The 15,396-nt window shown below is 41.2% G+C and overlaps 1 protein-coding gene across 3 annotated transcripts in view; it reads left to right on the top strand.

Annotated features, from left to right (window-relative positions):
- STXBP6 (syntaxin binding protein 6) overlaps positions 1-15,396 on the top strand; it is a 243,993-nt gene that overhangs the window by 61,891 nt on the left and 166,706 nt on the right. The window lies entirely within an intron of this gene.

Genomic DNA, 15,396 nt, shown 5'->3' with positions numbered 1-15,396 from the left:
CTTGCACTCTCATGCACACTCTCTCCCTCTCAAAAACAAATAAACGTTAAAAAATAAATAAAAGAATTTAGAGCACTCTAATTTTGTAATAGAGTATATCTACTCTTGTTCCACCTTCTTAGGGTAAGTTCTTAGCAGTACAATTGCTCTTGTGCCTATTTTCAGAGCTTTTGATAAGTTTAACTGAAGTGTCCTCCAGAAGGCTGTACCAGTTGGCTGTATGCAGGACTGATAGAATCCCCACCCTCTACATTTCACCTTATTACAATTGTACTTATGTCTCCAGTGCCTGCTTGGTGACACTTGGTGAGGGTAGGGGTATGTGTGTGTGTATGAGAATATAAAGAGTTTCTAAAACTTCCAAGATGACTGTGTGACAAGAATATTTGGCTTGTTTTGGTCTATTTTGATCCACTTGGTTTAATTCCTTAAAATTCGTGTGATGATTTCTTTATCTCTGCTTCATTCTCCCATAGGGCAGTACCTTTTTTTTTTTTTTTTAACTGTGCTCATCCTTTCTTACACAGTTTTTACAACATTCCCAGTCATGCTAATTAATTTAGTCTCCATACCAGATTCTTTGGAATCAATAACCAGAGAGGAATAAATTAGAGAACAGGCCAGAGTCAACAAAAAGCAAGGGCATTTTGGATGATGGTCAGTTGACATTATTAAGTCTCAGTTTGGACAAAAAAATAGGGAGTGGTGGGGACTGATGACTTTGGGGACGCATTATAGAGATGGTGATTGTTGGGGGCAGGTGCAGGCCTGGTGCTGCCAGATCCTCCCAATTTTCAAGAGACACTGGAAATTTGTTTCACATAAAATATATATGCTTTTAAATGTGCATGGGCCAAGAAAACTTACTCTTACAAACTACTCACTTATGTGCTCAGGTCTATATCCATGCCTACTTCCGTTAACAGGTGGGGGGTTGAACACTTTGAAAGAAAGCAGTTTTTCTTTCATCTCCTGCTCTTTCCCCTCCCCTCACCCCCACCATGGACAGTTGAGTTTATATTTGTCTCAGACACCTTTTTCCTGTGGCAGCTTCTCTGGGGGCATTTCATTTTCCCCATACTTGTACCCAGAGTTTCCGCTTGCTGTTCTGAAAATGTGTAAGGGCTGCACAGAAATGTGTCCCTGAGGTGTCCGTAGGTGAGGATGTGTCTCTCTTCTGGCTGAGGCAGTCCAGGGCGTGCCCCTGGTGAAGATCAGAGGCGGAACCTGAGGCGTATGTTCTAGGTCATCCACTCAGAGCCAGCCACTTCTGTGGCTTTCCATGGAAGTTGGATCTCTCTGTGTAATCCGTGCAGGCAGACCTAATTACATTCTTTAATTACATTTCAAGGGTAAGCTTAACAGAGTTAAGTATCTCCTGATCACCAGCCTCTGAAGGATTAAAATGCCTGCCTCTTCTGCTGCTGTGGAGCAGAAGTTTTCCATTCCTCATTTAGTCTGGTGGTTGTCTCTTTTCCTTGTCTTTCTTCTTGACCAGACCTTTTTTTCCCTTGAATATTTTTAATTCACCTGTAATCTCCATCTCTTGCGCAGAGCTCAGGTCATAGTAACTACTCAGTAAATGTGTGTTGAGTGAAGAAGGACAGGGACTGTCCCTAGATGAAATTTCTTTGTCACCTCTGATGGTACAGAACAATATGTGCCAGAACAGAAATAATCATCAAAGCCAAACAAACATCCTCTTAGAAGGCTTGGAGAGTGTCGGCTCCACGTTATTTGATTTCCTTGTCTGATGGTTAGTGGTGAATGATAGTGACTACAATTCTTTATCCCTTTGCCTAATTGCTGAACCCACAGGACCTGTCTAAATTGATTTCTTTTCAGCTACTGCATTGACTTGTTTACTTGTTGATTGTTTTTGCACACTAGAATGAAAGCTGCATGAGGGGAAGGATTGCGTAGGTCGCGTTCCCCTCTTTGTCTGGGACAGTGCTGAATATTGAGTGAGAGCCTGTGTCTTATCCTGGCTCTGTTCTTTGTGTCTTCGTTTCTTTTCTTTTCTCTTTTTTTTCTCTTTTCTTTTCTTTTTTCTTTTCTGTGTCTTTTTCTTTTCTTGCTCTTGCCTTTTTTTTTTTTTTTTTTTTTATGTCTATACAATTCCTCATCTTCCTTGGGTCACAACACTCCATCCACGTTGGGACAGGCATAAATTGGCTCTGTCATTATTTTACTACTGAAGCTGGCAGGCAGTTTCATATGGTAAGAGGGGCCCAGTGGAAACAGGACAAGATTACAGGAGGAAATATCCTCTCTTTCCTGGCCAAGTCCAACAGAGTCAGCAAGGTAGGTAGTTCCCTTCTCTGAGCCTTGTTCCCTTTACCCATCAAGGAGAGGCAATACCTCCGTACCTCCCTCACAGGGTGGGAAGATGCCATTTGAGGAAAGCTTTGTAAAATGCGCTGTGATGTGCACATGCTTTTGCGGATGTAGTAGGACATGCTTGCTTCCATGTTTGTCTGCCTTTCAAGGACCAGGACAACTCAGGTGGGAGGAGGCTGACCCAAAGAGCTGATTTCCTAACCCCCTCCTCCAACACCACAGTCTTGTGAAGTGGCTGATACTATCCCATTTTATTTTATTGCATTTTATGGTATTTTATTTTATTTTTTAAGTAGGCTCCACACCCAAAGTGGGGCTCAAACGCACGACCCTGAAATTAAGAGTCCCGTGTTCTACAGACTGAGCCAGCCAGCTGCTCTGATGATATCCCATTTTAAAAATGAAGGTATGATTCTTAGAGATACAGAATGTAATTTAAGATTATTCAAAAAGTAAAGGCAAAGGCAGAGCTCAGACATAGATCATCCGATGACAAATCTAGCCTTCTTTTCACCATCCAGCGTCTGGAAGATTAGAGCATGGGAGAAGTGGCCACTGTGCCTTGGCCCCAGATTCTGGATCACATGTGTTTTGAACATCTCTGTAATTTGTTATCGTGTAACACCATAAACTCATACTAGTGTTAACTTGAGTTAGTATTAGAGTAGTATTCAACTGATAGATTTTTCTTCCCTATCAAACATCACACAGCTAGTTAGGTCAGAAGTTAGTTATTTTTTGGAACATGCTGATTAAAAAAAGGGTTGACACTGAATGACAGAAGAGCTGATTGACTGGGGCAGAGCCTGCATTTACATATGGACCTTGAGCCTGACCTGGATTTACAGGCTATTCTGTGGCATCCCAATATATAGAGCAGGATGCCTGCCTACCTACCCATTCCTCTCAAGTGAGCTTGAACCATGATTGGGTGCTGGAGCCTAACCAAGGCATTCTATTTTCTTGCTCCTAGGGAGTCTCAAGTGAACCTGTAAAGACTCTTCAGTTACCCAGTAGGACCTTGTGCAGCTGCATGTGGGAATCAGGATAATTCTGGCATTTCTGAGAGCATTTTAATAGAGCACTGATTACAGATTGCAGGCACCTGGTGGTGTTTTTGTACTGAGGCTGAAGGGTGCAGTTCGAAAGACCAGAACTGGGCTTGACAGATTCCTATTTTCCTATCCTGTTGTTTCCCAGGGTCTGGGAACCCTTACAACAGTTGAACCAGGCTTTTGGCATGGTTAGCCTGCACTTTCAGGAGACCACCAGTACCAGAGCATTAATTCCCAGGCAGATGATGGTCATGTGACTTTGCCCAAGGCGTGTTCTCCTTCCAAGGGCTCAGAGCACTGAGACTGTAGGAGGAGCTCCTGTTAGTTGGGGTCAGCACAGAGCCCTCCCTGTAGCTTGGGACTTGGCCAAAACTATTCTGTGCTTCTTGGACTGTCTCAGGCTGTTCCACTTGGGCAGGCCATCATTGCTTTTGGCCTTGACAACCAAATGAGAAAGCACAAACTGTGAAAAGTCAAGAGAATAAAAAGGTGATAGCCAAAAGTTGAGGTTTTGAAATCAATGGGCTAGAAGTATTCTAGTCCAATACTCAATTTCATGCCAATTCATAAGAAAAAGAATGAATCTGAGAAGAGTCCTCCCTGCGATAAATGAGGTTTTTCTCTCTCTTTTCACCTCCCTTCTGGCATACCATGTGCTCACACCTTCCACAAACTTGGGACGGCTCTAGTAACTCGACGTGAAAGAGCATTGCAGCCAAGCAGAGAGCAGTGGCTAGCCCTAGTCATGGCCTTGCTACTCTACTTACATGATTTGGGAATTTCCCTCCGGACTTCAGCTTTCTTACGATTTAAGAGAGGGAATTGTTGTGCTAGACAGCACAAAGGTCACTTCCAGCTATGAAGATTTTTTCAGCCTAAGAATGCCAGCATACTAACTTCTCCATGCCTTTCAGCTGACGTATAAGCTGCTGGTGGGTAGGGCCCCCCAAAAAGGTGTCAAGGAACGGTTGTCAGTTGGCTCATCTGGAAGGTCTTATGGAGATCCTTCTCATGAAGTCAATTGAATGGAATTCCCCTGGTTGGCCTTTGACTTTTGCGAAGCCCATGGCATTGCGGCCAGGGAAGCAAATAGGGTTTCTTGAAGCAGTAACAACAAAAGACAGAAGGCACAGAGAGAGTCTGAGGGAGGAGGCAACAAGGAGGGTCCTCGTTGTGTTTCTGAAATGCCAGAGGCGGGTAATACAGCAAAAGGAAGTGGAAAGAGAAGTTTCCCTTGAGAACCAGCAGAAACCTTTGATATGTGTGCCTTTCATATTTAAACCTTTTCCCGTTTGGATAATAGCCTACAAGGTTCATAAAACTGCCTTGTGGCAGCCATCCAAGACCCTCCCAGGAGAGGGCTCCTGTTGTAAACCGCTGGTCTCCGAAGGAGGGTCCTGAGCAGCTGTGATGAGACTTTGGGTGGGCATTGTCCTGTTTACGGAGACAGACCTATTATAGACTCTCTGCTGCTGTGTTTCCAACTCCCCACTTTTTATCTGTGGAATCAAAACAAGCCCTATTCTGACTAGACTACGTGATCCTCTTTGCCAACTACACAGCATGACATGCATAACCGAGATGAACAGATATCCAGAAAGAATGACTTCAAACTACAGCCTGATGCATTATCTTTGTAGCTGCTGGGCAGGGATGATAACAGTATTTTGTCCCACCAGAAAGCAAGGCTGATCAGAAGGAAAACTGTGAAGGAGATGAATTGGTCTTGACTTACCTAGAATGCATTTCTGTCTACCTCACCTATCCTGACCTTTCTCATTTCTTCGGTGAGATAGTGAGGAAGAGCAGACCGCTGGAATCACGCTTCCTAGGTTCAAATCCCTGCTCTGCCCTTTTAAAGCTGTATAAATTAGAGCCACTTATGTAACTACTCTGAGCCTTAGTTTTCCTCTTTTGTAAAATGGAATCTTGCCCTCCGCCCCCACTACAAATGCATTAATGAGGATTTGCAAATACCAAAGTCCCACATCTAAATGTATGCATCTCGAGTCAGAATTTGTGATAGCTGATGGGGAAAGCTTTTGGAGGCGCAGTGGGAGTGTTTCTGGCACCGATCAGATCGTACCACACAGGTGCACAATCATGAAGCTGACCATCAGGGAGACCGGTTAAAGTTAAAATCACATTCCTTGGCCAGATCCTTGTGAGACAGAAGAGTTTAATGACCTCGTTGAAAATCTTATTTGAGACATCAAAGGACAAAGTGCCTTACCTTTTGAATTGACATGATAAATATGTATAAAATGGGTACAGGACATGCCACATTTCTCCTGTGTCCCCCATTACTGTGAAGGACTTCATGTCAGGGTGTAGCTCTGATAAAATACCAATTACAGAAATTGTTGATATTCTCTCAAGAAATTATAAAGTGATGATATTCTTCAAATCAGAGATTCAAGTAGAATTTTAGAATTGATGTTAGATTTAGAGATTATTTTGAGAAGCTTTCCTCTGATTTTTAGAAAATATGTAAACTTGTTTCCGCTATATTTTAGGTTTTTTTAGGTTTCATACACGTACAAAAGCCTTTTGAAAAGGCTTATTATCTTTTTGGGGTCATATTCCACATCTGTTCTAAAATAGAAGTAGCTGAGGGGCGCCTGGGTGGCTCAGTTGGTTAAGCGCCTGATTGGGCTCAGGTCATGATCTTGCAGTTTGTGGGTTCGAGCCCCGCATTGGGCTCCATGCTGCTAGCTTGGAGCCTGGAGTCTGCTTCGGATTCTATGTCTCCCTCTCTGTCTCTCCTCCACTCGTGCTCTGTCTCTCTCTCAAAATAAATAAGTAAACATTAAAAAAATAATAATAATAAAATAAAATAGAAATAGCTGAACCAAGAGAATTTATAACTTACCTAAGATTTAAGTCAACAAATACCTGATTTTAATAAAAGTTTCATCCTATGTTTGCTGGAGAATTTACTCATTGGTTTCTTTGTTTTTAATGGTTGCTATGTTTGATCTTTTTTTCTTAATCCATAACTTCTGTATAAACTTCTGTGAATCACACCCCTCCTTTAAGAGGAAAAACTACTACCTAAGTCATTGTTAAATGACAGAATTTCAGCTGAGTGAATTGAAAGATCCAATTGGCTTTTTTCAATGATTATGAGCTGGGCAGCAAGTCTCATCTAACAATAGGAAGTAGCTTCACCAAGCTATCAAAGAGAAAAGGCTTTTAAGGGCAGATAAAGGGCTATGAGAGAAAATTATTAGCAAATAATGAAGTGTTGTTTCGGGCAGATTGTCCTCCTAAGGGTATTGGAAGGATCCTATGGAGTGCTGACCAGGCAACTCCAGGTTGACCAGTTAACGTTAAGCTTCTGGGGGGTTGAGACAGCAGTTAGGTTAGGTATTATTAAGTCTTGGTTTGCTGAAATGGGGGGATAGCACAAGCAACTTTGGCACCTGCTGTCTCCTTTTCAGCATCTTCCACTTTGTTTCACGTATGGGTTTAGTGTTTGCCTCACTTTTCTATCGTCAGTGTAAGTAAAAGAAACATACTAATTTAGCAAGCAGTGCAGAACATAGCACATAATTAAACTGTTTATTTTCACATTGTCTATCCTCATGTGGCTTTGTCCCTATTCGGTTGGAATAGATTTGTCAATTGCCAGTGTTGTCTGCTATAAACAATGCTCCCCAGGCCAATATATTGTTTTCTTGGTTTGCCAACTAGCTGTTGGACACCACAGTGACATGAATGCTCAGAGATTGAGACGTGCCAACAATTTAAGCTCCTTTCAATTCTCTTTCTCTCACAACCCTTTGTTCTTTCTTTGATATGATTAAATTCATTTTTAAGGCCTGCTCACATTTTGGGTTGATAATCCTGTCATAACCCAATGAGTACACCCCAGCCTGCCCTTCCTAGTGGTTTATTTCTGCCCATTACTGTGGAGTCGGGATATGGGCACTGAAGAACCCACTTAACTAGTCATTGGAATTTAAACTTGTGAATGTGGCTTATTTCTGGCAGCTTTTTTGGTGGTTGTGGTGGTGGTGGTGGTGATAGGTTTTTTTGGCTTTGTTGTATTATTTGTTAAAGTTTTGGGATATAATGATTGACAATAAGGTTAACAAGTCCACCCACAATATAAATAAACTTGTGTAAACACAGGTCTTAGGGTCTGGGTGTAGAACAGGGTTTGTTCTTTGGATATTAAACCAACAAGAATAATGTGCTTACTGAACATATAAACACGGAAAGAGGAGATGAAAATAGTCTAGATTTATAACTGCAGTAGACGTGAGTCACTGGCTTTGGAGGATCCTGTGAACATGATGTCTCCTACACAGGGAGGGGTAGTATATACAGGAAAAGAAAGCCAACCAAGTCTCATAGTATTTGGTAGCCTGATGGTGGGGAAAAACTCGAAAAACTCCCTCTTCCCTTTCCTTAAAGAGTTAAACTATATTTTAGGGTTTGTTTGTTGTTTTTTGTTTTTTTTTTTTTTTTAGAGTTTCATATACTTTAAAAGTGTAAGTAAGCCATGACCAGGGGGGACTGTGTATGGTTGTGCTGTTTTTGCACTGCTCCAAAGGTGTGTGTGTAAGGGAGCAAGTGCAAGCTGACGTGTGGCTCGTGTTGCATTCACCAAGCCACAGGCACTGGCATGGAGCTGCGTTTGCTCGGAGGAGAAGGGGCCGTTTTCTTCTCACAGAAATGGCTTCCGGGCCTTGTCATTGTTAATAGCATTTGCTCCTTTTTCTCACGGCTTTTTGAAAGTGGGAATTTATCGAGTTTCACCTTTGGGATTCCCAGCACCATGTCTGGACTGGAGCTGAAAAGAGGCAGGCCAGTAATTAGATCTCAATAAAATATATTTTGATATGTCTTCCAGTCTGAGGAGAAACAGTGCACCTCAAAAACAAAATGTTTAGAGGAACACTGTAGTCAGGTCATAGCAGAATAAGAATACTGCCCCGCAGAATTGATTTCTGACCAATTTTCTGGCTTCAAAATCCAGAGATATTTATGTTAACATTTAGGCAAACTTTTTTTAATACATTTTTTATACATATAAATACATATAATTCATGAGCTCATTTTCTGTTTTGTTCACTTCCTTGTTTTCACTCTGTTGTGTTATGATCATTTTCCACATCAGTATCTGTAGCTCTGTGCCATTAATTTTAAAGACTATGTGATATTCTCTTGGATGATGCGCTATACTGTATTTAACCAATGAAGATTGGCTATTGATAGATATTGAGATTGTTTCTAATGTTTGTCTCTTAAAAATGAATCTGAAGTAAGCATGCATTTATAATACATACAGGCACACAAGCTCACATCATTTTCTTCCTTTGTGGTAGAAGTTCTGGTTCAAGGAGTTCTAACTCAAATATTAAATTCTGTGAGTGAAATTATAATTTCTCCCTGGACCAATCGAGGTGGATTAAAAATGGCATGGTTTACCATTCGTAAAAACACATACCTAAAAAGCCTGATTTACAATCTTAAAGCCAACTTTGGGAGATACATTTAGCGGCTATCTTGATTCCACACTTGGAATTGAGCATAGAAGTGTTTTTTGTAAATCATGCAGTGCTATGCAAACCTCAATGACTCATTACTAGGGCTCTACAGAGTATCTGCCTTATACTCTCAAAAAAATGTTTATATAGAGTCTTATTTTATAAATATTTCATTAAATGCAGAGGGAAAACCCCAAAGACAGTGGTACTGACCTGGTTGTATAGCAGAATAAACGAGGAGATGATCAAGAAAACAAGTCCAGGTCCTTGCCCTTTAGATCGCCTCTGTGAACAGGTCCTAGGTACCTCATTCGATGCTGATGTACAGTCCTTGTTTGGAATTTGTCCTTTATGGTATTTCTATGTCTGTCTACAAGTATTTTTCAAATGGAAAGAGACTATTTTTAGCTTTTATTCATATAATTTTTATTTTCCTGTTTAGAAGTTTCTGGTCCCTCAAGGATACTTTTTAGAGGGTTTCTTTTGTTTGTTGTTTTGTTTTTTGTTTTTGTTTTTTTGTCTGGTTGACTGGTCGATTGTTTTGGGATATGACTTACTGATTTAGTTCTGATCTTTGCAAGCCCTGTGAAGTCTTAAATACGAGTTCTTGGTCCGCCATTCCCACCTGGTTTCACAACACGCAGCCCCATTCCACAGCCCTTGTGTCTGCCATGAAGAACAATGGACTTAACAGTGATTTCAGTTTCCCACTTTGAATGTTACCACCAGATTAAAAGTACCTGTCTATTCTAGTAGTATATCAGACTCCCTCTTTAGATCCCACTAATGCAAATTTTTAGTTTAAAGTAGTAATTGAACTACATGGAAAAATTGGCTGGTGGACTGAGATTTTTATCTGATTTATTTCAATTTTCTACATGCTTGCATGCCATAAAGTGACTGAAATTTTCATCTTGAGAACTATCTTATCAAGGAGTGAAGTCTACGTAGAAATTTTGTATATTTGGTATCAGTAACTCTTACTTGAGTAAACTTTTATAAAGGTAATTTGACCTCCAGTTATCTCATTGTGCTTAATATGTGAAACCATTAAAAAATAGACTTTTCACCATGTAACACATTGCGTGTTTTCTAACTACCAGGTGAAGTTCTTGGATTTTGGAGCAAAGAACATTTTTACATTATTTTTAGGTTTAGTGATTGCTTGATAACCTCTGATGTGTAACATTTAGTGTTTATATACTGTGGAGTTGACAGGAAGCAATTTAACATTTCTCTACTTTGGTTTCAATATTTATAACATTGACCCATTTCTTGTCAAGGTAATTGTGTTTTCCTGTCAAGACCTGAGGCTTGGAGAAGAAGCAAATACAGTTGAGCTGGAGTTTTATTTATCCTTTAGAATATTACATTGGGCAGCATCGACGGACAATTGTGAACCAGATGGGATCGGTACTAGGACCCTTTTAGGAGGCATCAGAATCATTCATGCTAGAGATGATGAGAATCCTAACAAGGCAGAAGATGCAAGAATGAGAGGGATTCTGATGGAATCCAGTAAGGTTACATCAAATCCACAGGACTTACGGGGTAGAGGGTGGGGTTTGGAGGGGTGAAGGAAGACGCAGAGTCTAGGTTAACTCACAGTGGAAGTGCTCAGATGGCAGCTAGATAAATGGATTTAAAGCCAGGAAGGCGGTGGAAGCTGGATGCATGATTAGTGTCCACAAATTAAAGTTGCATTTGTAGAATTTCAAACACAAAGTGGTAATGATAGAAGTCCTTAGAGAGTAACCTTACTTCTCTTATTTCTAGGTTATTGGAGGTCACCTCACCAGAGTTCACATGCACTAGTAAAGACCAGCCGATTCTCCCCAAAACTCTTCCAGGGTGACATCACTTTCACTCTTTACTTGGAGAATTTTGAAACTTGATATCAGCTTGTTATGAGTGCATCTGCCTCAGGGTCAGGTTATATTAACTGGTTAAAGACAGTGGTGTCTAAAACCAGGGATTCTGGTTATTCACTGCCGATGGGAATATACTACCGTAGAGTCCAGAATACTTGTATTGGCACAGCTAGTGCCAAAATATGATCAGAAGATTGCATGCTAAACATGAGGCCTAGGGGAGTATGGGTGGCTCAGTCGGTTGAGGAGCGTCTGACTCCTGATTTCAGCTCAGGTCATTCCAGAGTCGTGGGATCGAGCCCCGTGTTGGGCTGTGTGCTGAGCATGGAGCCTGCTTAAGTTCCATTCTCTCTCTCTCTCTCTCTCTCTCTCTCTCTCTCTCTCTCTCTCTCTCTCTTTCTCTCCCTCCCTCCCTCCCTCCCTCCCTCCCTCCCTTCCCCCCCCCCCGCCTCTCTCACACAAATAATTTTTTAAAACAAAATAAAAAATAAACATGAGGTCCAAACAGGGAAGTTCCTGAAGTTAGACAGATCTGTTTACCTTGATAATATTAAGCTAAATAGATCACTGTATCTCACCAAAGGAGCTCTTGGTTCTCAGGTGAGAAATACTTGAAGCCTGTAGACTACACCCCGTGTCTGCATGATAGCTGCAAAGGGAAACTGTGGCTAAGGGCATCTGCAGTTTTAACTTGCTGGAGTCCCTACCACTCTTCCTTGTCTCCTGACCACAGAGGACACGTATCCGTTCCATTCCTGGAAACCAAAGACATTAATGTTGGAGTGAGAAACATCTGCCCTGTGTACCCTTTACTCGTGTACGTCAGCTGCTCAGCTCTGAGGTCATAGGAGTTTACTGCTCCTTCTCTGAAGGTTAATCTCATTTCCTGGTTACTTGTGGGAGTGGAGGGCTACCTCCCCACAGCAGCCGTGTACTAAGGCAAGTGGATATGGATTAGGTGGTTTACAGCAAGAAGATAAATTAAAAAACCCTGGGAAGGATTAAACTAACTGAGATTAGTTTCTACAATTACCACTTAAGGCAGCCAGCTCCTTTGACTTGCAAATCATATTGTAGGTTGGTTTCTTGGATGGAAAAGCTTTGTAATTATAGCTTATAGAAGCTGTGGACCCGGAAGAGAAAAAAAAACTTCCATGGGATTGTAGGGGAGGAAAAATAATTTTGCTTCCCCCTTGAGTTCTGAGCTGAGACTGCTATAATAAAAGACAGATTAATAAGAGAAAAACAGAAGTCTATCAGCACACATGCCTCATGGATACATGGGAGATACCCAGGGAAGAATGAGTAACTGAAAATCCTTAGTATTCTAAATCCTTAGAATTCAGGATTAAATACTGTCTCCACAGGCAAAGAGGAGGTAGGCCTCTAAGGGGAGAGGAAATGATTTTTAGGAGAGATTGAGTGCACCCTTAGAAGAACAGATGGGAAATATGAGAGTTTGTGAAAAAGTCTGTCCTGGATATGGTGCCCTCTCCTAGTCTCTCCTGGGACAAGAGCCCATCTTCTCTGGTTGATGAAACTCTGGGAGAGGGGATTTATTGAGCTCCTTTTGGAGGATCTGTCTTTAGCAGATCAGGGGAGTTCAGACAAAGCCTCTCCTTGCATTTGCTGCTTTTCAGATGCCTTCTGCCACAAATAATCAAAATATTGAAGTTGCCTATTTTGGGGCGGCATGTCCTGCTATATTCATTATGATGTAGACTAGAATACCTGCGGTCATTGGTGTTGTATTCGTCTTGTTTTCTTACAGTGGGGTCCCAGTCTTGGGCTGGACATTGATTTACCAACAAGATGTAAGACTTGATAAAGCTGCTTGCTTGAATCAAGAGAGAAAATCCTGTTACATGGCTTCCTGTATTCTTTCCGAAGAATGCATTTCTTTCCATTCCATACTTCCTTGTTAGGCTGTTGATTTTTAAATTAGGCATCAGGATGGCTGCATGAGAACCAGTTAGAGAATTGTTTAAAATACAAATGCCAAGATTCTAATTTGGTGGGTGTAAAGGAGGGGACCAAGAGTCTGCATTTTTTAAAAGCTTTTTATGCTGAATTCAGATGTGTCCTCAGGTTGGGAGACACTCTTATAGATTCTTGCCATGAAACTGCACAAGTACCCTTTTCCCTTTCTGATTCTTTCCTTTCTGATCCACTGTACCTTCCCATTCCCAGGATGGTGTTAAAAAACATGCACGCGTGAGCCACACAGGTGGCTCAGTCGGGTGAGCCTCCAACTCTTAATTTTGGCTCAGGTCATGATCTCATAGTCGTGGGATCGAGCCCCATGTCAGGCTCTGCACTGAGCATGGAGCCTATTTGGGATTCTCTCACTTTCTCTCCCTCTGCCCCTCTCCCCTGCCCACTCACTCTTTCTCTAAAATAAAAAAAAATTTCATTTATTAAAACAATAAAAAACATGCACACATGCCTGCCATGGCATACACATCCCACAAAATGCATCCAATAATCTCCTACTGGTGAGTTTCCTGAGGGCGAAGCCTATAAATTCATCATCCTCGTAACAATACGGAGCCTTTCGTAAAATAGACCGTGTGTCCATATTTAGAGTTTCAGACCATGAATGAGGAAAAAAGCCGTGGTAAAGTTGAGTTTCTCTTTTACAAATCCCTTCTGGTATGGATGGCTACATTTGCTCAGCTTCTACATGTTCAGAGGGCCTTTTATTTTTCATGCTGTAGCAGAATTAACTAAAATTTTCTAAGAGTTTATTATGATTCAGACCCTAGAATAAGTGATTTGCATGCATTGTTTCTTTTAATTCTTTCAACAGTTCCATCAGGTGGGTGAAGATCTAAGTTGCAGTTAGTAAGCTGAGGGTCTGGAATTTTAAGATATTTATCCAGTCACGTATAGGTCTTCAGTGTTGGAGCCGGAATTTGAACCCAGGTTTGTTTTGATTCTAAAACTTGTGCTCAGTGAAGTACCTGGTTTTATGTTTCCTGGTTTTTGTCATGTTTTGTTTGTTATTGTTCTTGGCTACTGAATATCAGTATAAAAAAAAAAAAACAACAACACAGTAAAAGGTTTTTTCCATGTCTTACCAGTTTCTCAAAAGAAGAACAGAATTTTCTAAGAGTTTGGTAAAACAGGCATATTCCTTTTTTTTTTTTTTTCTGGCAGATTTTACACAATAAAATGATAGCTTTTTATTTCTTTTAACCACAGTTTTAGAAAAACGTGAATCCAAAATAGGAAAGCAAAAGCCATAGCACAGTTGGGAAGGCACTGGTCAGAGAATGCCTGGTGAGTTTGGGGATATGACATGCTTTCGGCATTGCTTCTAGAACGTTGGAAGCTGTTGTGCTCCCACTGGCTCGCTTTCTCACTTGTTCCCAAAGGGTGAGAAGTGAGAGGACTTTTTTCTCGCTCACTTTAAAAATGTCCCTGTAAATGATAACACGCTGCCTGGGAAAGTCACAGGGTAAAATCATGGGGGTGTCGGGGGGAGGTTGTGTTTGCTAACTTCTGGGAAATTGCAGGCTGTCAGTCAGTGGTCAGCACATTGAAAACCAGGCCCCTACACTGTTGTCATTATGTTCTCAGCCAGTGTGAGGAACCTGGTGGCAATGAGAAAATGTCATGACCAGAGCACAAACGGATCTGGGTATAGATCGGTATAATATGTAGTGGAGACATAGATGGATATAATAAAAAACAACACTTTGTATTCTTTACTCTTGGTGCCACTAAGAAAACCTGTTCTGTTACAAAACTGAAAGTAGGAGATTTTTTTTTTTCTTAACCAGAGGAATGCCCTCTTTAAATATATCTCTTTTCTACGACAGAGTTGCTGATGGGTAGCTATGTTGGTAGCATTTGTGAATCTTGCATTGGGAAGAGTGATCCTGTGGTTTTCCCTCATAGAGCAAAACCTTTGATGTAGTCAGCAGTCAACTCCTGGAGAACAGGGACCATGTCTTAAACATTTCTTGTGTCCCTAATACTGAGCCTAGAGATGGCACGTAGTGTTTGTTCACCAACCGGCTCAATTTTACAGCAGGCTGACCAACTGTTTGAGCTGCTGTTACCATATTTGGCTGTGCTGTTGACCCATTTGCGCTGTCTCTGAATACTCTGTATATATAACCCAAGTGACCACCCCACAGGCCCCGTCTGCACCTTTAGTTCTGATTTGCTGGTTAAACAAATTTTGCTTAGTGATTAAGACACAGACTGTAACTAGGATAATGGCATAGAAAATGTCTCATCAAGTTGCTGTTGAGGTTTTTGGATAATAGGGTTAAAATTCAGAATGACCTTGAGTATAATGGACACAAATAAGCAGAATTAAGACCATTAAGGAGGTATAACTTCTGGAAAACTAAATATAACATGGGGCTGTATATATGTGAGTTTGGTAGCAGGGAGAGGAGGGACTCATTGTATGAGTCAGCAACATACTGCTTTATCTTCTTAATTATTGGGCACACACTGCCAGTTACCCACAGGAGCATAACATGTGGGCACTGCCGGGTAACATTTCCAAAGTACTTGGCATTAGTCAGACATTTTTTTTTTTTTAATAGAATTTTCTGTCCACTCTGGCTGGAGAAAAATGTGGAGAATTTGTCAAGGGTCCAGAGCATGGCAACT

This window comes from Panthera onca, chromosome B3 (assembly GCF_046562875.1).
Source record: "Panthera onca isolate mPanOnc1 chromosome B3, mPanOnc1 haplotype 2, whole genome shotgun sequence".
Taxonomy (NCBI): Eukaryota; Metazoa; Chordata; class Mammalia; order Carnivora; family Felidae; genus Panthera; species Panthera onca.
This window is presented reverse-complemented; position numbering and strand designations above follow the sequence as displayed.